At 46.4% G+C, this 22,911-nt stretch overlaps 1 protein-coding gene across 1 annotated transcript in view; it reads right to left on the bottom strand.

The window, feature by feature from the left end:
• Positions 1-18,252, bottom strand: part of RNF216 (ring finger protein 216) — a 161,587-nt gene extending 143,335 nt beyond the window's left edge. The window contains exon 1 of the mRNA XM_038762410.1: positions 18,222-18,252. The gene's annotated coding sequence lies outside the window, so the exon portion shown is untranslated. The remainder of the gene's footprint in view (positions 1-18,221) is intronic.
• Between the last annotated feature and the right edge of the window lie 4,659 nt (positions 18,253-22,911).

Below are 22,911 nucleotides of genomic sequence, written 5' to 3'. Positions count from 1 at the left end.
AAAGGGCAAGTTCACATCCCAAGCACTGGAGTGTGGCAACACTGGCGGGTCAAAGGCACCGAGGTGATGATGACGAGAGCGCGGTGGGAACGGTGAGAAATTAGCTGACACGAATGAATGATTAGAGGATTCCGAAGATGAGCTCTCATGGAGCGCTCAGTATGAGAACATGTCCATGGGGGGCCAGTGGACAATGTACTAGGCCGTACTGCAGGCCTCCCTCTGTAGAATAATATTATATAGTATTTAAGTTCTCTCCCTCCCTTCAGGCTCGGGTCTCCTCCTGCCTTCAGGACATCCCCATCTGGATGTCTGCCTGCCATCTAAAACTCAACATGTCCAAGACTGAATTCCTTATCTTCCCTCCCAAACCCTGCCCTGTCCCTGACTTTCCCATCACTGTAGACGGCACTACCATTCTTCCCGTCTCACAAGCCCGAAACCTTGGTGTCATCCTCGACTCTGCTCTCTCGTTCACCCCTCACATCTAATACGTCACCAAAATCTGCCGGTCTCGCCTCCGCAACATCGCCAAGATCCGCCCTTTCCTCTCCATCCAAACTGCTACCCTGCTGGTTCAATCTCTCATCCTACCCCGACTGGATTACTGCATCAGCCTCCTCTCTGATCTCCCATCCTCCTGTCTCTCCCCACTTCAGTCTATACTTCACGCTGCTGCCTGGATCATCTTTGGGTAGAAATGCTCTGGGCATGTTACTCCCCTCCTCAAAAATCTCCAGTGGCTGCCTGTCAACCTACGCATCAAGCAAAAACTCCTCACTCTCGGCTTCAAGGCTGTCCATCACCTCGCCCCCTCCTACCTCACCTCCCTTCTCTCCTTCTCCAGCCCAGCCCGCACCCTCTGCTCCTCTGCCGCTAACCTCCTCACTGGGCCTCGTTCTCGCCTGTCCCGCCGTCGACCCCCAGCCCATGTCCTCCCCCTAGCCTGGAATGCCCTCCCTCCGCACATCCGCCAATCTAGCTCTCTTTCTCCCTTCAAGGCCCTACTGAGAGCTCACCTCCTCCAGGAGGCCTTCCCAGACAGTACCTGTATATATGTTTGTGCAGATTTATTACTCTATTTTACTTGTACATATTTACTATTCTATTTATTTTGTTAATGATGTGCTTCTAGCTTTACTTCTATTTATTCAGATGACTTGACACCTGTCCACATGTTTTGTTTTGTTGTCTGTCTCCCCCTCCTTGACTGTGAGCCCGTTGTTGGGTAGGGATCATCTCTATATGTTGCCAACTTGTACTTCCCAAGTGCTTAGTACAGTGCTCTGCACACAGTAAGCGCTCAATAAATACGATTGAATGAATGAATGAATGGATGTGCCAGGCACTGAACTAGTGCTGACCTCCATTTGCACAGTTTGGGGTGAGTAGCATACCTCACGCCTCAGCCTCTACCCACACCTCAAAACAAATCACAACCGATGGGACCAAGGGGTGCTCATCTTTTGCCAAGGAACATTCCATCATCATGAACTGAAATAATATAAGGAGGGACTTGCTGAGAATGGACAACGGCAGCTTGAAATGTCAAACATTTGAGAAAAGAAATTAATAAGCCTTCCTGGTAATACAAGGCCTTCACAGCTTATCTAATATTGCTAGTGGGTTACAATCAAATTAATAGAGCATGTTATAGCGAGTGTACTCGCAATGTGCAATTACCCAGGATCTTACACAGGTATATGAGGGTAAAATAATTTAAAGCAACAAAAATATATACATGGCCAAGAACAGAGATCCAAAGGGAAGACCTAGATGGAGGAGAGGGGGCAACATTCCAAAAAAGGAAAAAAAAAAAACAGTCATGGGCTCCAGGCAAAATTAATCATCAACTGTATTTATTGCTTATTGAGCATTTACTATGTGCAGAGCACTGTACAGGTGCTTGGGTGAGAACAATAAAACAAAATTAGCAGATACGTTCCCTGCCCAGAATGAGCTTACAGTCCAGGGGGGAAGATAGCTATTAATATGAATATGTAATTTATAATACATATTTTAAAGATATGTACAGAAGTGCCGTGGGGTTGGAGCAAATATCAAATGTCCAAAGATCACAGATCGAAGTGCACAGATGATGCAGAAAGCAGAGGGAGCCGGGGAAAAGAGGGCTTAATTGGGGAAGGCCTCTTGGAAGAGATGTGACCTTAATAATTCTTTGAAGGTGGAAAGAGTGGTGACCTAGCATATGTGGAGGGTGAACTGGCAGACACATTGCCTACCCACAACAAGCGTATAGTCTAGAGGGGAATTCTTGGAGAAATGTTGAAAAATGAAAATGTTCATGTGAAATATTTGATCTCTTCCACTGATAAAGTTGCTTCAAACCTTGCAAATATTTACTGAATTCTTGAGATATGCCACAATTCCATTTCCACCAGCATCACAACTCTATGCATCTCAAAATCTCAGCTAAATCCCAGATGTGCATTAGAATACTGCATAATATTCTTCCTTGACTAAATTTCAAAGCTGTTATTTATTTACACTTGGACTTAAACTTGATATTTACTTCAAAAAGCCCCAATTGCTTTACAGATATTGTAATTTTGAACTCCAGCAAGTAGACATATGGTAATGACATTCTGAAAAAATCTGAGGAACTGAAGACTTGGCTTTACCTTCCTGTATATTAAGATTCTGTACTTCCCCTATCTGAAAGTACAAATTCTTGAATGGGTCCCCTCCAGGGAACAAAGACCCTTGTGCAGACACTTATTTCATTCACTTTTCTCAATTTGCTAAAGTCTTTTCGGCTCTCCCACTGCAAAAAACTTTGACTTCTCAGTTTCAAAAAAACCCAACAAAATAAAATAACTATTTAATAATAATAATAATAATGGCATTTATTAAGCGCTTACTATGTGCAAAGCACTGTTCTAAGTGCTGGGGAGGTTACAAGGTGATCAAGTTGTCCCATGTGGGGCTCACAGTCTTAATCCCCATTTTACAGATGAGGTAACTGAGGCACAGAGAAGTTAAGTGACTTGCCCAAAGTCACACAGCTGACAATTGGTGGAGCCGGGAGTTGAACCCATGAACTCTGACTCCAAAGCCCGTGCTCTTTCCACTGTGCCATGCTGCTATTTAAAATGGGGTGGGGGGGGACGGAAGGGGAGGGGGAGAGAAGGTTGACAGGCTTCTGAGCCACATGTGACTTTTTCAATGTCAAAGAGCAATTTTTGGATGATACCCAGAGTACAAACTGAGGAAGGCCACCTGGAGATGTGGTTTCAGGAGGGCCCTGAAGTTGCGGAGACCTGTAGTCTGTAGGATTTGACATAGGAGCGAGCTCCAGGCTGGGTGAACAGATGAAAATGAGACATTATGAGCATGTTATCTTGAGAGATATAGCGTGAGAGCTTGGGTGTAGTGGGAGAAGAGAATGAATAAGAGGGAAGGGGAGAATAGATTGGGTACCTCCAAGCTACTGTTTGAAGTTTCTGATTGATGCAGAAAGGAATGGGTTATTAACTACAGCATGAAAATTTTGAGCAATGGGTAGGTGAGGTAGTTTAGAAACCCTTTCTAGGATGGATTGCTAAATTTAGAAAGCCATTACCATAATGCAGTACTGAATAGCTTAGTAATGATATATACTTTGTATATGCTCTACATATTCCTGATATATATAGCATAATTTGTAGAACATAATTATACATTAGTAATATGAGCCCAAAATATAGGAATTCTGATAGTAACGGCAAGAATGCTGAATTTAAGCATGTAGGTGTTCAGAGAAAACTAATCCTAGCTCTGCTACTTGTCTACAGTGTGACCTAGGGCAGGTCACTTCACTTATCTGTGCCTCAGTTACCTCAATATGTACAATGGAGATTAAGATTGTGAACCCCATGTAGAACATGAACTGCATTCAACCTGTGTCCAACCTGATTAGTGTGTATCTACTCCAGAGCTTTGTATAGTGCCTGGCACAGAGTAAGTGCTTAACAAATACCATAAAAAAAAAACAACTGATGGATGACCTGCTGGTTTCCTCTGTGCCAAAAGATGCTAACTGGAGAATATTACAAGAGCAGAGTATTAGTAGCTCAGAGGATTAGTGAGGCCTACAATCATATTCCTAGGAAAAAGCAAACACAAAGTGCATCAATGATCCCACTGTATATGTGTTAGTGCCACATTTTCACCTGTCCCTCAAAGCATGCCCAAACTGACAAGTTGTTTCCTTTCCCTAGAGAATGTGCAATCCAAATATATTGTTACATGAAGGAAAGAACAACATTAAGGAAAGTTCCACAAACACTGGGAAAAGTAAACTTTTAGGCAGAAAATGCTAACTTCTAATTAGGAAAATAATATTTTAACTACAGGCCAGAAATCAAACACCTGTTGAAATGCCTTTGACTGTAAACCACCACAAATTTCCTTACAAGTTGAAAGCGGACCTGCAAGGCTACAAACTTGCTCATCATAAAATTTTAGGTAGCATCAGCAGAATAGTTTGACATCCTGACTGAATGAAAAACAACAATATGCGCTGAGCAGGAGAGAGAGAAAAAAACACTCTAGAAAAAAAAATCTCACCAAAATAAGGCACTATGGTTTCACTTACTGAAACCCAAAATATTTTTGGTCACTCAAAAATCGGCCAAATTCCCTCCGTCTCTGTAAGAAAATATTGAAAACATGAATGGCCGCACACTGGTAAACAATATAATATAGACTCACATCTAAAAAAATCAAAGTCCTTAAAACTTGATATTTCCCATTTCTGATCATTCTTGTTGGCTGGATGAATTATTTTCTTTATCAAATCAGTTCCGACTTCCAAAAATAACAAATTTCCAAGAATAACCCTGAAGAGTAATCTCCTCAAAGATAAAATACTTAATCAAATGGCATTCCGTGTCATCCTAACACTAATTTAAAATAATTAATCCAAGATTTTCATTCATTAACAGTTGACCAGAAGAATTTTAAGTATGCACGTAGTAAGGCTATTAAAATATTTCCTGAAAGCCAGGCATGAAAACTCCAAAACCCTGATTGTTAATGACGCTCTTGTTAATACTAAATACCACCATCTTCTCCCTGTCTCTGGAACCTGAAATATCCTTGACTCCGGGCTCTCGTTCAACTCTCACAATCAGTCTGATATTAAATCTTTAGTTGTTCTTCCAAATTTCCCAGATCCACTCCTTTCTTTCCACTCAATGGTGGCCAACCTGGTCCAGATGCTCATCATATCCCAGCATGGCTACTGCCACCAGCCTTGTCACTGGTTTCCCTACCTCCAGGCTCTCTCCTCTTTAGTCCGTTGCCCAGATCATTTTTCTAAATTGTCCTTCTACCCACACCTCCCCACTTCTCAAAAGGTTATGTACTCTCTGCACCAGGAAGAAACTCCTGACCCTTGGCTTTAAGCACTCCATTCACTCATTCTTCCATTCAATTGTATTTATTGAGCACTGACTGTGTGCACAGCCCTGTACTAAGCACTTGGGAGAGTACAACATAATAACAAACACATTCCTTGCATCAATTCAATCCCCCTTACCTTTTCACTTTCTTTCCTATTATATCCCAGCTTGTGTTCTCCAGTCCTCCCAAATTCACACCTCACTGTGCCTCCTTCCCAAAACTCCCACCTCTAATGCAGTGGTAATTAGTGAGCACTTACTGTGTGCAACACACTGTATTAAGCACTTGGGAGAGTACAGTTCAACAGAGTTGGCAGGCAAGTTTCCTGCCTACCAAGAGCTTACAGTCAGGCAGGGGGAGACAGACATTAAAATAAATTTAGATGTGTATGTAATAAGAGCTCTGGGACTGAGGGTGGGGTGAATACCAAGTCGTTCAAGGGTAGATAACCAAGCGCAGATGCAGAAGAGAGAGAGAGGGAGTAGGGGAAATGAGAGTTTATTCAGGGAAGGCCTGAGAGGTGTGATTTTAAGAAGGTTTTGAAGGTGGAGAGAATGGTGGTATGGTGAAGCAGCATGGCCTAGTGGCAAGAGTGGCATAGATACACCTGTATATATGTATATATGTTTGTACATATTTATTATTCTATTTATTTTACTTGTACATACTTATTGTATTTATTTTATTTTGATATGTTTTGTTTTATTGTCTGTCTCCCCCTTCTAGACTGTGAGCCCACTGTTGGGTAGGGACCGTCTCTAAATGTTGCCAACTTGTACTTCCCAAGTGCTTAGTACAGTGCTCTGCATGCAGTAAGCGCTCAATAAATACGATTGAATGACTGAATGAATGAAGAGCATGAGCTCGGGAGTCAGAGGACTTAGGTTCTAGTCCTGGCTCCGCCACTTGTCTGCTATGTGACATTGTGCAAGTCACGTAACTTCTCTGTGCCTCAGTTACCTCATCTGTAAATGGAGATTAAGACTGTGAGCCCCACATGGGACAACCTGATTACCTTATATCTACCCTACTGATTAGAACAGTGCTTGGCACACAGTAAGGGCTTAACAAATACCATCATTATTATATTATTATGTACAAAGGGAAAGGAAGTTCCAGGCCAGAGGGAGGATGTGGACAAGGGGTCAGTGGCAAGATAGACAGGATCAAAGTACAGTGAATAAGTTGGTGTTGGGAAAGAAGGTGGGTTGAGTTGAGTACGAAACTGGCGAGGTAAGATAGGAGTGGGCAAGCTGACAGTGTTTTAAAGTGAATGATAAGGAGCTTCTGTTTTATGTTGTGGGGGGTGATGGGATGGGCAACTACTGGAGGTTTGTGCTTTTGTTTTTCAAATGGTATTTGTTAGGCATTTACTATATACCAAGCACTAACTAAGCACTGGAGCTTGAGGAGTGGGGAAAACACGGACTGCATTTTTTTTTTTTTTTTTTTTTTAGAAAAATGATCCCGGCAGCAGAGGCAGTATGGATTGGAGTGAGGACAGACTGGAGGCAGAGCGGTCAGCAAAGAGGCAATTATCATGGTGGGATAATTGGGATGATTCCCAGCTCTCCTTCCTCTGACCCCTGGCTCATGTCTTCCCTCTTATTTGGAACACCCTCCCCACTTCAAATCCCCCATACCTTAGCTCTTCCCATCTTCAAAGCCTTTATGAATTCCACCTTTTCCAGGAAGCTTTAACTGCTTAATTTATCTTCTCCCCAGTTAAAAGCAATAATAATAATAATGGCATTTATTAAGCACTTACTATTTGCAACGCACTGTTCTAAGCGCTGAATAATGGCATTTATTAAGCGCTTACTATGTGCAAAGCACTGTTCTAAGTGCTGGGGAGGTTACAAGGCGATCAGGTTGTCCCATGGGAGGCTCACAGTCTTAATCCCCATTTTACAGATGAGGTAACTGAGGCATAGAGAAGTTAAGTGACTTGCCCAAAGTCACACAGCTGATAATTGGTGGAGCCGGTATTTGAACCCATGACCTCTGACTCCAAAGCCCGTGCTCTTTTCCACTGAGCCACGATCTCCTCCCAGCTACCGCCTCAACCCCTTTAACCACCTCAACACTTTGTCACTCACAACCTCCTGCTGCATTTTTGTACTTATTTAACATACTGTGTTATTTAAGAACTTTGTATCTGTACTTGTAAGGTTGTAAGCTCCTTGAGGACTGGAATCATGTCTCTTACAGAAATTGCTCCTTGCGGGCAGGGATCATAACTAATTCTTTTGCACTCTCCCAAGCACTTAACATGGCATAAGCACTCAATACTTACTATTAGATAGGTTATTGTTCTCTACCAGGGGGTTAGTATAGTGCTGAATTGTACTTTCCAAGCGCTCAGTACAGTGGTCTGCACACCATAAGCACTCAATATGACAATGAATGAATGCTCTGAAGACAGTAGGTGTTCACTGAATTATACTGACCACCTATGGGGAATACGTGTGCTGGACTTTTCTCTTTAGAAATAAGCTCCTCCAGGACAGGAACTGCATCTTTTTTAACGCTTTATTGTGCTACACAAGTACTATGGGTGCTTACCAAATATGGATGATTTTTAGGACCTTAAGATATTAATGAAAAGCAACACATATTGAGTCTAATTCTCCCAGGGTCCTCTCAGAGGACCCTAGGCATTTTGAGACAAGCACTGACTTCTTCAGACTAGAGAACCATTTAGTTTACTAGCAACCTAAGAATATTTTTAAAAAGGCATTACTAAATCAGACCTACTGTCCATCCAGCCCAGTGTTCTGTCTCCAACACTGGCAACAAGATGCCTGGACATATCAATCAGCTGTATTTATTGAGTGCTTACTGTGTGCAGAGCACTGTACTAAGCCCTTGGGAGAGTTCCCAGTGTTTAAAACAGTGTTCCAGTGCTTAGAACAGTGCTTGGCACATAGTAAGTGCTTAACAAATGCCATTATCATTACAATGTAACAATGTAACAGATATTCCCTGCCTACAATGAGCTTACAGTCTAGAGCTACAGGGAAGTGATTGCGGCCTTTCTTGATATCCTTCTAAATGAACCACTGAGCATCCCTGGGACATTCTGTCACTTTTGATATCGGACACCAAATGACAGCCGGAGAATATCTCTTGGAGGAGATGGAATTTCACAGCCGGCGTTTAGCCTTTCTTGCAGTTCCACATTAGTGCACCCCACGATTGCTCCAATAGTGTGTTGCTACCATCCCATGGATGTGGAATCTCTGAAAGGTATGGGAAGTAGTTCTGCAACCCTTGGGCTGGCAGCTGAGGTTCGGAAAAATACCAAACACCTCCTATTACTTGTCCAAATCTTCCCCTGGATTTAGCTGTGCTCCAGTTGATGTCCCCAGGCAAATGACTGACATCTTCTGTTAAAAAAAAAAAAGCCCTCTTTCTAGCAAGGGTCCTAAGGAGTGAGCTCTTCCTGTTCAAGAAACGTCTGGACCTTACTCCCTTGTTTAAGCCCAGAATTAGCCTGGCTTAGAGACTCAAGGTCTCAACCATCTAATATCCCTACTTTAGCTGTAGTAACCTATTATGGACCACTTCTCCAAGAATGTATTCAAACCTCTTTTGATCCTGTTGATATTTTCAGATACCTTCCCATTGTAATAAATGCCATACCCTTAACTACCGCCATCTACACGGTGCATACTCTATAGCTATGCACTAAGCAGTACTCTGAAATAGTCTGAAACTGTTGATTCTCCTCAAAAACTACCTAATTTAATAGCATCAGAGAGAAACGGAGTACTGAGAAAATAGGATTCAACTGGCAGTAATGAAATTCCACATAGAAAAAGATTTCCTTTGCCACCGAAAGTAATGCCTGCCCATTTAAGGTTTAGTTTCTTTGATACTTAAGATCCTATAGCTTCCTCTATTGGCCAATCAAGTGTGCTTACAAATACAGGAATTACAGGATCCTAAAATGGATTGCTGAGATTATTTCAGTCACCATTCAAAGACATATCTGTGAATCTACAAGAGAGTGTTCTATGAGTTCTTTGGGGTGGGAGGAAGAAAGATGGTGTTCTAGACTCCTATTCATTCAACAATTATGTGCTCAGGCAGATCTGCAAATTAATCCACCAGGACACTCAATAGCATTTTTATTGTAAGCCCTACAACAGGCACGAGGCTTTACATGATGCCCTGGACAATTACAGTAAAACACCTTTATGACAAAAACCTCCATACAGCAAATTTTCCCACTGATACTGGCACTATACAGTGTGCTTTAAAAAAATGTGATTAAGAGCTACAGTAGCATAAAGCTTTCCTCAGCCCTCCCTCAAAAATTGGTCCCTTTTGTTTTTATAAATAGGTTTTCCTGTAAACTGGAGGGAAAAGTCACTGTCTTTGAGCTTATAACTTTGCATTTTCTCTTACCTCTTAGTCCCCCCAGTACCTTAAATTCAGTATGGCTAAAATTCAACTCGTCTTTCCTAACTCCTCCTCTTCTTCACTTTTCCATCACAGTCAACAGCACTACCATTGTCCCTGTTCCTAAAGCTCCCAACCTTGGAATCTACTTTAAGTGTCAATTTCAGTTTGTTGCTAAATCCTGCCAGTTCTTTCTCCTCAAGATCCCTTCCCTTCCACCCAACCGCCATCACACTGGTTCGGCTCAATTCATCTCCCAAATTGCCTCCTCACTGGTCTCCCTGGATCTGCCGTCTGCCTTCTTCAGCCTACACTGCACTCTGCAGCTCAGATCATCTTCCTCAAATGTCATTCAGTACGGATCTCTCCTCTTTTCAGAAACCTTCTACGGCTACCCGTCTCCCTCCCCATAAAGCAGAAACTCCTGAGCACTCCGTTTCACGGCTTTCCACCAGCTCACTTCTTCCTTAACTGACCTCAGTTCACATCCTACACTGCTCCCAGGCAAACCTCTAGCTCTCACCCCTTCTGCTTCCAACCCCTTGCTCAGACCCCTTGGCCTGCCTGGAACTCCCACTGACTTTAAATCTACCAGACCACAGGTCTCCTCACTTTCAAAGTCCACCTGAAATTCCACATCCTCTATGAGGCATTTCCTAATTAATTCCCTTCTGCTCAGGTCAGGTCATCCCAACCACCTCAGCACTTATGCACTTAATCAGTCACCCAGAGCACTCATGTACACAGCAATTTTCACGCACAACATCTGATTTGTTCTTATAACCACTGTATCTGTTTTTCCTCCTCATTGTAAATAATTTTGGTGATGGTAGGAATCGTGTCTCTTCCCTCCATTGTATTCCCTCAATACTTCATATAGTGCTCTGCACAAGGCAGGTGGCTCAATAAATAAGTGCTTTAATTAGATTAGCACAAATATGCACGAAGAAGTAGATAATGTTCCCAAGTCACAGAATTATACAACATATAGCCTAGGCATTCATTTTTGTACTTACATCCCCAACTCATGCAAAAAGCCTACTTACTCAACAGGCTTAAGCCATCCCAGAAGGCTAGAAATAGTGTTCATTTGTACATGAAGAATTCCACATACTTGAAAATGAAATGTACGCTCATATGGTAAAAGTGACCTTAGTATCACTTTCTTGGTATCATTAATTATGATAATTGAGGTATTTATTAAGTGCTATGTGCCAAGCACTGTACTGAGTGCCAGAGTAGATACAAGACAATCAGGTTGGGTCACAGTCCCTGTCCCTCATGGGGCTCGGAATCTAAGTAGGAGGGAAAAAAGGTATTAGCCTAGAAGACTGCTTATACCACAAAACAATTTTTCTCACATTTCAGTCAGTAAACATCAAGGCAAAATAGACTAAAAAGTCATATTCCCATTTCTTCTGTAAGTTATGAGAATTCTATCCTCCCTCAGCCTGACAGAAAAGACAACTTCATCTCCATACTATCCCTCTCAAGGTCTTTAAGGCACTACTCAAAAAGGAAAGCTCTTACTTTAATAATAATAATAATAATAGCATTTGTTAAGCACTTACTATGTGCAAAGCACTGTTCTAAGCGCTGGGGGTATACAAGGTGATCAGGTTGTCCCACATGGGGCTCACAGTCATCATCCCCATTTTACAGATGAGGTAACTGAGGCTCCGAGAAGTTAAGTGACTTGCCCAAGGTCACACAGCAGACATGTGGTGGAGCCAGGATTCAAACCCATGACCACTGACTCCAAAGCCTGTGCTCTTTCCACTGAGTCTGCTTCCTAGAAAGTTTCATTGTACCTTTGGAGTTATGATTTTGCCCAAGCTGTCTAAGAAGCCTATGGAGACAAAAAAAAATTCAAAGAGGGGAGGGAGAACCCAGGAACAATGAGAAAAACACTACTCTCTAGCACAAAGGGAAATAAAATAAGTGATAAACTTTTCAGGAGTTACTTTTCTGGAAAATAGCATTTTTTCCTAATATAGTATTTTAGGGTGCAAAACAAGACATCTACATGAAACTAAAATATTTAAACTTTAGAAAAATGATTCTGAAAACGCGACACAAATGAAAAAAATCCTCTCAGTTGTGGAGCTTTTTCATCCAGATCTACAGGAACCAATACCAACAGTAATATTCACTGAGCACTCGGGACTGACTGTACAGAGACAGACATGAACCCTGCCTTCAGAGACTTTACAATCAATTTCCATTTACCGTCTTTCAGTCAGCCCTGATGAGGTGGAGAACAGAATGGCTAGAAACAGATTACTTGCCACATCAAGATTCCCAGTTCTAGCCTCTTTAACTAATTGACAATAGTTACTACCCAGTAGATTCTTCTGTACAGCAGTCCCGTATGTCTCCACAATACTTGAAAAATGCACTGGAAAGCAACTGCAGATATTCTATTTAAGGTTTTGGACCCTAGAAACACTGAGTCCCATGTGGGACAGGGACTGTGTCCAACCTGAATATCTTTTATCTACCCCAGAGTTTCAAACAGTGCTTGGCACACAGGAAGCGCTTAGTAAATATGACTGACTGAATGAATTGTGCTTACTGAGTGCTTACAGTGTGCAGAGCACTGTACTAAATGCTTGGTAGAGTACAATATAACAGCTGGTGGACACGTTTCCTGCCCACAATGAGCTTGCTGTCTACAGGGGGAGGCAGACATTAATATAAATAAATTACACATAAGTGCATACGTGCTGAGGGTCTGAAGGAGGGGTGAATAAAGGGAGAAAATCCAAGTGCAAGAGCTCCACGGAAGGAAGTGGGAGAAGATGAAATGAGGGCTTAGACAGGGAAGGCCTCTTGGAGGAGATGCACCTTCAATATGGGTTTGAAGGTGGGGAGAGCAATTGCCTGTCAGAGGCAACATGGCCTAGTTCATTCATTCATTCAATCGTATTTACTGAGCGCTTACTGTGTGCAGGGCAGAATAAGGCACGGGCCTTAGAAGGAACTGGGTTCCAATCCCCTCTCTACCACTTGTCTGCCATGTGACTATGGGTAAGTCACTTAATCATCATATTAATAATAATAATTATTATTATGGTATTTGTTAAGCGCTTACTTTGTGCCGAGCACTGTTCTAAGTGCTGGGGTAGATACAGGGTAATCAGGTTGTCCCACATGGGGCTCACAGTCTTAATCCCCATTTTACAGATGAAGTAACTAAGGCACGCAGAAGTGAAGTGGCTTGCCCAAGGTCACACAGCAGACTGGTGGCAGAGCTGGTATTGGAACCCACGTCCTCTGACTCCCAAGCCCTTGCACTTTCCACTGAGCCATGCTGCACTTCTCTGTGCCTCAGTTCCCTCATCTGTAAAACGGGATTAAGACTGTGAGCCCTATGTGGGACAGGGTTAGGACAGTGCCGGGCACACAGTAAGTGCTTAAATACCATAATTATTATTATTATTATTATGAAGAGGGAGGTCGTTCCAGGCCAGAGACAGGAGAATGACAAGAGGTCAGTGGCAAAATAGATGAGATTGAGGTGCAGTGAGTAGGGTGGCATTAGAGAAGCAAAGTGCAGGCCGGGTTATAGTAGGGGAGTGGTGAGGTAGGAGGGGGCAAGGTGATTGAGTGTTTTAAAGCCAATGGTAAAGAGTTTCTGTTTGATGCAGAGGTGGATGGGCAACCACTGGAGGATCTTGAGGAGTGAGGAACCGTGGACTGAACGTTTTTTCAGAAGAATGATCTGGGCAGCAAAGTGAACGATGGACTGGAGTAGGGCAAGACAGGAGGCAGAAAGGTCAGCAAGGGGTTTGATACAGCAATCTAAGAGGGAGAGGATAAGTGCTTGGATTAACGTGGCAGCAGTCTGGATGGAGAAGAAAGGGCAGATTTCAGTGATGTTGTGAAGGTTGAAACTATTACTGTATTATTATTATTTCTAATGTAATAATAATAATAAAACAGTGCTTGGCAAATAGTAAGTACTTAAATGTCATTATTATTATTATAACAGTAATAATATAACAATATATTATGTTGCGCTATATTACATATATGTTATATTATATATAATAATATAATAATAATAATGGCATTTGTTAAGCGCTTACTATGCGCCAAGCACTGTTCAAAGCACTGGGGGATATACAAGGTAATCAGGTTGCCCCACACGGGACTCACAGTCTTAATCCCCATTTTAAAGGTGAGGTAAATAAGGCACAGAGAAGTTAAGTGACTTGCCCAAAGTCACACAGTTGACAAGTGATGGAGCCAGGATTAGAAACCACAACCTCTGACTCCCAAGCCCGTGCTCTTTCCACTGAGCCATGCTGCATCATCAGTCAAAACAAAGAAATCCTTAAACAACTGTCTTTACGGATATTTGAGCCACACTTGATACTCGACAGACTGTCCGACAACAAAAAAATGTTAAAATTTTGCTTGGATTTTCCTATGAAACTTTGTATTCCCCCATAAATACTCCATAATATTCCAATACCTTGTTTTCCCACTAAAATACTGCAAAACATTTCAAAATCTGTGGAAAAGTTTCCTAAGGTGACTTCAAATTTGGGTTTTTTTTGGGGGGGGGTCAGATTGTGATACACATGGGTGTGACATCTCACTGTTGTTACACTGCACACCAAAAAAGAAAACGTTTATGAATGTTCAGGCAAAGGGGCGGACCTCAACCAGCTTTCCCTAAGCCATATTATTAAGTGTAATTGGGACTATCTGTGCATTATTTGTATCTATTTTTTTATTTTGTTGATACATTTGGTTTTGTTCTCTGTCTCCCCCTTCTAGATTGTGAGCCCACTGTTGGGTAGGGACTGTCTCTCTATGTTGCCGACTTGTCCTTCCCAAGCGCTTAGTACAGTGCTCTGCACACAGTAAGCGCTCAATAAATACGATTGAGTGAATGAATGAATGAATGTTTCAGGTAAGCTAAAGTGTTTTGAAGCCAGACTAAACCCTAGTTGTTATGCTCAAGGAGATGTAAGAACCGTATTCAGAGGAACAAACATCTCTTTTCACCCCTTAATGGAGGGATTTTTTACCAGGCAACGATACAACAAGAATCATTAAAAACTATCAAAGCCCAATTCGACAGTGAATGGACAAACTTGGGTCAAACCTTCAGCAAAAAAAAAAAAAATTCAATCAAATCAATCACTGGTATTTATTGCGTGCTTACGGGGTGCAGAGCACTGGCCTAAGTGCTTAGAAGAGTACAACAGAGTTGGTTGACATGTTCCCTTGCCCACAACGACCCCACATAAATAAAGTTTGAGAACTAGATTTTCAGAGGCCGAAGGAAGAAGGCGAAGAAAGAAATAACGAGAAGCACGTGGCCTAGTGGCTAGAGTATGTGATTGGGAGTCAGAAGGTCATGGGTTCTAATCCCAGCTCCGCCACTTGTCTGCCATGTGACCTTGGGTAAGTCACTTCACTTCTCTGGGCCTCAGTTCCCTCATCTGTAAAAATGGGGATTAAGGCCCCATGTGGGACAGGGATTGTGTCCAACCCAATTATCCTATAAGTACCCCAGTGATTAGAAGAGTACCTGGCTTGCAGTAAGCACTTAACAAATACCAAAATTAGCGCTGCTATTATTATTAACAATAAATGCCATCAATCGATACTCTTGACTGATGAACTGACAAGGTAGGGGAAAAGAGAAGGCTGTGGGAAGGACGCTCAGGGTCTTCTCGCTAATGGCCGGAACTCTCCCTCTGTAGTGGCATGTCCCCAGACTCCAGCCCTGGACTGTGAGCTCATTGTGGGCAAAAATGTGTCTGTAGTTCTAGTATTAATAATAATAAGGGCATTTGTTAAGCACTTACTATGAGCCAAGCACTGTTCTAAGCGCTGGGGTAGATACAAGGTAATCAGGTTGTCCCTCGTGGGGCTCACAGCCCTCATCCCCTCTTTAGCGATGAGGTAACTGAGGCCCAGAGAAGCAAAGTGACTTGCCCAAAGTCACCCAACAGACAATAATAATAATAATAATGATAACAATGATGGTGTTTGTTAAGCGCTTACTATCTGCCTGGCACTGTTCTAAGTGCTGGAGTAGACACTAGGGTAATCAGGTTGGACACAGTCCCTGCCCCACACAGGGCTCACAGTCTTAATCCTCATTTTACAGATGAAGTAACTGAGGCCCAGAGAAGCGAAGTGACTTGCCCAAGGTCACCTAGCAGACAATAATAATAATGATGGCATTTGTTAAGTGCTTACTATGCGTCAGACACTGTTCTAAGCGCTGGAGTAGATACAGGTAATCAGGTTGGACACAGTCCCTGTCCCACATGGGGCTCAGTCCCAATCCCCATTTCACAGATGAAGTAATTGGGGCCCAGAGAAGCGAAGAGGGCTGTCCAAGGTCACCCAGCAGACAATAATAATAATAACAATGACAATAATAATAACGATGGTATTTGTTAAGCACTTACTATGTGCCAGGCACCGTTCTAAGCGCTGGGGTAGATAAAAGGTAATCAGATTGGACACAGTCTCTGTCCCACGCAGGCCTCCCAGTCTTAATCCCCATTTTCCAGATGAAGTAACTGAGGCCCAGAGAAGCGAACCGGCTCGCCCAAGGTCACCGGGCAGCCAAGTGGCGGAGCCGCGATTAGAACCCACGTCTTCTGCCTCCCAGGCCTGGGCCCTTTCAGTCCTATTTATTGAGCACTTACTGTGTGCAGAGCACTGTACTAAGCGCTTGGGAAGTACAAATCGGGAACAATCTTTCCCTTGAGCCTCGCTGCTCTGCACTCTCCCAAGCGCTTAGGACAGTGCTGTGCACACAGGAAGCACTCAACGGATCATAATAATAATCGTGATGGCATGAAGCACTCAACGAATAATAATCATGATGACACCCGTCTACTTGTTTTGTTGCCTGTGTCCCCCTTCTAGACTGTGAGCCCGTTGTTGGGTACGGACCGTCTCTATCTGTTGCCGACTTGTACTTTCCCAAGCGCTTAGTCCAGTGCTCTGCACACAGTAAGCTCTCAATAACTCCGAATGAATGAACCGCTCTGCACACAGTAGGCGCTCAATAAATACGATGGAATGAATGATGGTATTTGTTAAGCACTTACTATGAGCCAAGCGCTGTTGTGAGCGGTGGAAATAAAGGGCAGGGGGGGCGGGGGGAGGGTCCGAGTGGGGCCCCGCTCCGCTCCCCTCCCCTCCCCTCCCCGCTGTAGCTCTTCACCCACCTTCCTCTCCTTCAGTCCACGGCTGTTCAGCCGTCCCTCACACCATCACCACCACCACCACCACCACGACGGTGGCCTTTCTCTCTGTCTTTCCCCACTGCCCCCCTTCTCTTCACAGACTGTCCCCCCTTTCTCCTCACGCCCTGCCCCCCTTGTCTTCTTGCACTGCCCCCCACTTGTCCTCACGCACTGCCCCCCTTCTCCTCACGTACTGCCCCCTTGTCCTCATGCAGTCCCTCCTTGTCCTCACGCACTGCCCCCCCGTCCTCACGCACTGCCCCCCTTCTCCTCACGCACTGCCCCCTTGTCCTCATGCAGTCCCTCCTTGTCCTCACGCACTGCCCCCCACTTGTCCTCACGCCCTGCTCCCCACCTGTCCTCACGCACTGCCCCCCCTACTTGTCCTCACGCAGTCCCCCCTTGTCCTCATGCACTGCCCCCCTTCTCCTCACGCCCTGCCCCCCCACTTGTCCTCACGCACTGCCCCCCCTTCTCACGCAGTCCCCCCTTCTCCTCACGCACTGCCCCCCTTCTCCTCACGTACTGCCCCCCTTGTCCTCACGCACTGCCCCCCTGTCCTCACGCCCTGCCCCCCTACTTGTCCTCACGCCCTGCCCCCCTTGTCTTCACGTACTGCCCCCTTCTCCTCACGCCCTGCCCCCCCGTCCTCACGTACTGCCCCCCCTTGTCCTCACGTACTGCCCCCCTTGTCCTCACGCACTGCCCCCCTTGTCCTCACGTACTGTCCCCCCCGTCCTCACGCACTGTCCCCCCTTCTCCTCACGTACTGCCCCCTTGTCCTCACGGCCTGCCCCCGTCCTCACGCACGGTCCCCCCTTGTCCTCACGCACGGTCCCCCCTTGTCCTCACGTACTGCCCCCTTCTCCTCACGCACTGCCCCCTTCTCCTCACGCCCTGTCCCCCCTTCTCCTCACGCCCTGTCCCCCCTTCTCCTCACGCCCTGCCCCCCCAACTTGTCCTCCCGTATTGCCCCCTTCTCCTCACGCACTGTCCCCCCACCTGTCCTCACGTCCTGCCCCCCCACTTGCCCTCACGCCCCGCCCCCCCTTGCCCTCACGCACTGCCCTCCCCCCTCCCCCCCCCCGGAGGCGCGCGACTGTGGGAGCTTCAGATGAAGTGGGGGAACCGGATCCCGGCCCCTTCTCCCCCCTCCCGTCCCCCGTCCCCTCCCCTCACCGCCTGCTCCCCGCGTCCCGCGCCGGCCCCAGCCGCCGCCGCCGCCGCCGCCGCCGACAACGCCGCCTTGTTCCTTCCGGCCCGGCCCGGCCTCCGCGGCGCCTGCGCCTGCGCACAGCGCCCCCTCCTGACTGGCCACAGGAAGCAGCGGAGAGCATCACGCGGGCGGGCGGGCGGCCGGCGGACGGGGGGCCGACGGGGCGCGCGCCGGGGAGGCCCCGGCCATGGCGGCGCCGGCCTCCCTCAGGGCCCACCTTCTCTACGCCTTCCCCGGGGAGGGGGGGAAAGAAACTTTGGGGACTTCCGGGGAGGGCCGGGCCGGGCCGGGCCTGTCCGGTCCTGTCCTGTCCGCGGGCCGGTTGGCCTTCCAGGCCGTGATTACGAGGTGGAGCGGGCTCCTGGGGGAAGTTAGGTCAGCCTGGGACCACTGAGGTATTAGCCTGAGGTAAGGGGCCCACTGAGGTATTAGCCTGAGGTAGGGGGCCCACTGAGGTGTCAGCCTGAGGTAGGGGGCCCACTGAGGTATCAGCCTGAGGTAGGGGGCCCACTGAGGTATCAGCCTGAGGTAGGGGGCCCACTGAGGTATCAGCCTGAGGTAGGGGGCCCACTGAGGTATCAGTCTGAGGTAAGGGGCCCACTGAGGTATTAGTCTGAGGTAAGGGGCCCACTGAGGTATTAGCCTGAGGTAGGGTGGCCACTGAGGTATTAGCCTGAAGTAGGGGGCCCACTGAGGTATTAGCCTGAGGTAGGATGCCCACTGAGGTATTAGCCTGAGGTAGGGTGGACACTGAGGTATCAGCCTAAGGTAGGGGGCCCACTGAGGTATTAGCCTGAGGTAGGGTGGACACTGAGATATTAGCCTGAGGTAGGGGCCCCACTGAAGTATCAGCCTGAGGTAGGGGGCCCACTGAAGTATTACCCTGAGGTAGGATGCACACTGAGGTATTAGCCTGAGGTAGGGGGTCCATTAAGATATTAGATCGAGGTAGGATGCACACTGAGGTATTGGCCTGAGGTAGGGGGCCCACTCAGGTATTGGCCTGAGGTAGGGGGCCCACTCAGGTATTAGCCTGAGGTAGGGTGGACACTGAGGTATCAGCCTGAGGTAGGGTGGACGCTGAGGTATCAGCCTGAGGTAGTGGGCCCACTGAGGTATCAGCCTGAGGTAGGGTGGACACTGAGATGTTAGCCTGAGGTAGGTTGCAAGCTGAGGTATTAGACTGAGGTAGGATGCACGCTGAGGTATTAGCCTGAGGTAGGGGGCCCACTGAGGTAGTAGCCTCAGGTAGGGGGTCCATTAAGATATTAGCCTGAGGTAGGATGCACACTGAGGTATTAGCCTGAGGTAGGTGAGGTAGGATGCACACTGAGGTATTAGCCTGAGGTAGGATGCCCACTGACGTATTAGCCTGAGGTAGGATGGACACTGAGGTAGTATTCATTCATTCATTCAATCGTATTGAGCGTTTACTGCTGTGCAGAGCACTGAACTGTTTGGGAAGTACAAGTTGGCAACATATAGAGACGGTCCCTACTCAACAGTGGGCTCACAGTCTAGAAGGTATTAGCCTGAGGTAGGGGGCCCACTGAGATATTAGCCTGAGGTAGGGGGCCCACTGAGGTGTCAGCCTGAGGTAGGGGGCCCACTGACGTATTAGCCGAGGTAGGGGGCCCACTGAGGTATTAGCCTGAGGTAGGATGCGCACTGATGTATTAGCCTGAGGTAGGATGCACAGTGATGTATTAGCCTGAGGTAGGGGGCCCACTGAGATATTAGCCTGAGGTAGGCTGCACACTGAGGTATTAGCCTGAGGTAGGGTGGCCACTGAGATATTAGCCTGAGGTAGGGTGCACACTGAGGTATTAGCCTGAGGTAGGGTGGCCACTGAGATATTAGCCTGAGGTAGGATGCACACTGAGGTATTAGACTGAGGTATGGGCCCACTGACATATTAGCCTGAGGTAGGGGGCCCACTGACGTATTAGCCTGAGGTAGGGGGCCCACTGAGGTATTAGCCTGAGGTAGGGGGCCCACTGAGGTATTAGCCTGAGGTAGGATGCACACTCTGGTATTAGCCTGAGGTAGGGTGGACACTGAGGTATCAGCCTGAGGTAGGATACCCACTCAGGTATTAGCCTGAGGTAGGATGCCCACTCAGGTATTAGCCTGAGGTAGGATGCCCACTCAGGTATTAGCCTGAGTTAGGGGGCCCACTGAGGTATTAGCCTGAGGTAGGGTGGACACTGAGGTATCAGCCTGAGGTAGGATGCCCACTCAGGTATTAACCTGAGGTAGGATGCCCACTCAGGTATTAGCCTGAGGTAGGGGGCCCACTCAGGTATTAGCCTGAGGTAGGGGACCCACTGAGATATTAGCCTGAGGTAGGGTAGCCCCCTCTGGACTTCACAAATTCCAGAGGAGACACCTGATTTCGGGACTCGGAACATTGAACACCCTACACTGGATATGCGGTGTGATGGGATTATGTGACAGACCACTTTTTGTGGAAATTTACCCGAGGTTGACCAATCCTAGGGCATTTCTCCCCCGGAGACCGTGGAACCTTTCACCCTACATCTTGCTTTAGAGCTTTTGAATCTTAACCCAGATTTTGTAGGAACGCCAGGGCCGCATCAGAGTCACGGTGAAGGGAAGTTTTATGTTCAGAATTTTAAAATGACATAAAAGGTTCGGGTTCTGAATCATTTCAAATGAAGATGGGCCAGCTGAAAACCACACTAAGAATTAAGGTGCTTGTTCAGCACTTACTATGTGCCAAGAACTGTGGTAGATACAAGATAATCAGGTTGGACACCGTCCCTGTCCCATGTGGACTCACGCTCTTAATCTCCATTTTACAGATGCGATAACTGAGGTCCAGAAAAGTGAAGTGACTTGCCCAGGCTCACACAGCATAAATGTCCTTCTAACTCCCAGGCCTGTGCTCTGTCCACTAAACCATGCTACTTCTCACCATATAAAATGGAACAAATAGCTACTCTAGGCTTGGGGCTTCTTTAGAGATGCGGAGAGAGAAAGATCATTTTGCAGTCAGAGAATCTCTCTTCAGTAGGATGAGGGAATCTTCTCTGCAGAGAAGAGACCATCTCAGTGACCACATTTTACCCAACAGCTATATTCTCTCATCGGGGTCAACCTGGCCAGGACGGGGACTGTGAAAGAGGCTTGAGGCCTACTCTTACCTCATACTATCACCTTTCTACAGGTCATGGGCGAGGAACGTGTCTGCTAATCAATCAATCAATCATATTTATTGAGCGCTTACTGTGTGCAGAGCACCGTACTAAGCACTTGGGAAGTACAAGTTGGCAACATATAGAGACAGTCCCTACCCAACAGTAGGCTAACTCTACTGTTGCTCTCCCAGGCACTTAATATAGTGCTCTGCACATGGTAAGAGCTCAGTAAATACCAATGATTTATTAAGCAGCTTCTAAATATTGTTAGCTTTGAGGTGGGAGGTAGAGGACCCAATCCGACCTCCTAAAATGTGCCCCAGGGTGGAAATCATAATGAAGACCACAGGTGCCAACTTCACGGGGGTGAAGGAAGTCCTTGCCCTTGTGAAGTTGGCATTGAGAGAGTGAAGACGTTAACTTTAACCCCACAGTTTTGAGTGTTGTATGGGCAGGCAGAGCTAGTCACCCCATCCTTAGAGCTGGAAAGGGCAAGAGTTGGGGCCGAGCTGGTGGCTCTACCTCATTTTCTCCCTGCCCATAGAAGGAAGAGGACCCCTGCCACCACTGCTTTTCCTTCTGGTCCTGAATGGGCTCCGAGGCGATGACAATGGAGCTACATTGCCTGTGCCAGGCCCGTGGATTCCAGTAGAAAGGAGTGTAGTGATTGTTTGGCCCCATGAGTTGTCCACACTGCAGTGGCTCTTAAGGACCACCCCCTCACTCCCAATCCTGATAGATCCCCTGGGCTGCCACGGTGAATCAGGTTGGGACGACACGGGCAGACAGCTCCTCCTCAGAGGGCGTCACGTCTTGGGGCAAGAGGAACTTCACCCGGCTCCATCACTTGTCTGCTGTGTGGCCTTGGGCAAGTCACTTCCTTCTCTGTGCCTAAGTTACCTCAGCTGTAAAATGGGGATTACGCTTGTGAGCCCCATGCGGGACAGGGACTGAGTCCAACCCGATTTGCTGTATCTACCCCAATGCTTAGAACAGTGCCTGGCACATAGTAAGCACTTAACAAAAAACACAATTATTAACTTCTCACCGCTCCCTAGCCTAGGTACCTGGTGAGAACCAGAAAAGCAGAAAGTAGCAGCAGCAAAGAGGAAGTAATTTTTTCTTTCTTTCCCCTTTCCTCCTTTTCTCCCCTCATCCTGCTCTCTCCCCTCCTTTCTTACTCCCTTCCCTCTTTTCCTACCTCCCTTTTTTTCAGCCCCCTCAAATGTCTGTCTCCAGACCCCCATCCCCACAAATATTCCATCCTCAACATTCCCCCACCACCACCAATTTCACCCCCACACTCAAAATGAATAGCTGGTAACCCTGCTGAACGCTTGAAGTCCTTCCACACGAAGCTACTCTAGATGAATTCCCAAAGGTTCCTGCATTTAATTGAAATCCTTTTGTGCCTAACCTAATGCCGTTTACCCTATGAGCACAGAGTTTAAGTCTGTAATACTGACACGGTCTGCCTGGCAAAATTGTTCTC

Source organism: Tachyglossus aculeatus, chromosome 21, assembly GCF_015852505.1.
Source record: "Tachyglossus aculeatus isolate mTacAcu1 chromosome 21, mTacAcu1.pri, whole genome shotgun sequence".
Lineage (NCBI taxonomy): Eukaryota > Metazoa > Chordata > Mammalia > Monotremata > Tachyglossidae > Tachyglossus > Tachyglossus aculeatus.
This window is presented reverse-complemented; position numbering and strand designations above follow the sequence as displayed.